Source organism: Impatiens glandulifera, chromosome 4 (assembly GCF_907164915.1).
Source record: "Impatiens glandulifera chromosome 4, dImpGla2.1, whole genome shotgun sequence".
Taxonomy (NCBI): domain Eukaryota; kingdom Viridiplantae; phylum Streptophyta; class Magnoliopsida; order Ericales; family Balsaminaceae; genus Impatiens; species Impatiens glandulifera.
In genome coordinates, this window is record NC_061865.1 from 49,498,672 (window position 1) to 49,498,967 (window position 296).

Below are 296 nucleotides of genomic sequence, written 5' to 3' on the forward strand. Positions count from 1 at the left end.
GCTTTGGGAGAATCCTCGTGATTTTGTTTAAATGATAAGTCAAACATGGCACTTAATTGGAGTAATAATTTCCAAGGAGCAAAGCACATGCAAGTTTGTCTCTAATGATTGGCTATATGGAATAATTGATAGACAACTGCTCCAAGTAGACTATATCGAACTTATACCAAATTGGTAGTCTGAGTTAATTTGGAAGCACTTGTGCTCCCAGATAGTTTCATTTAGACTTGTATTAAAATGGCAATAATAAAGTCTAAACATGTGAAGATTGTTCTCTGTAATTACCGAAATTGTTT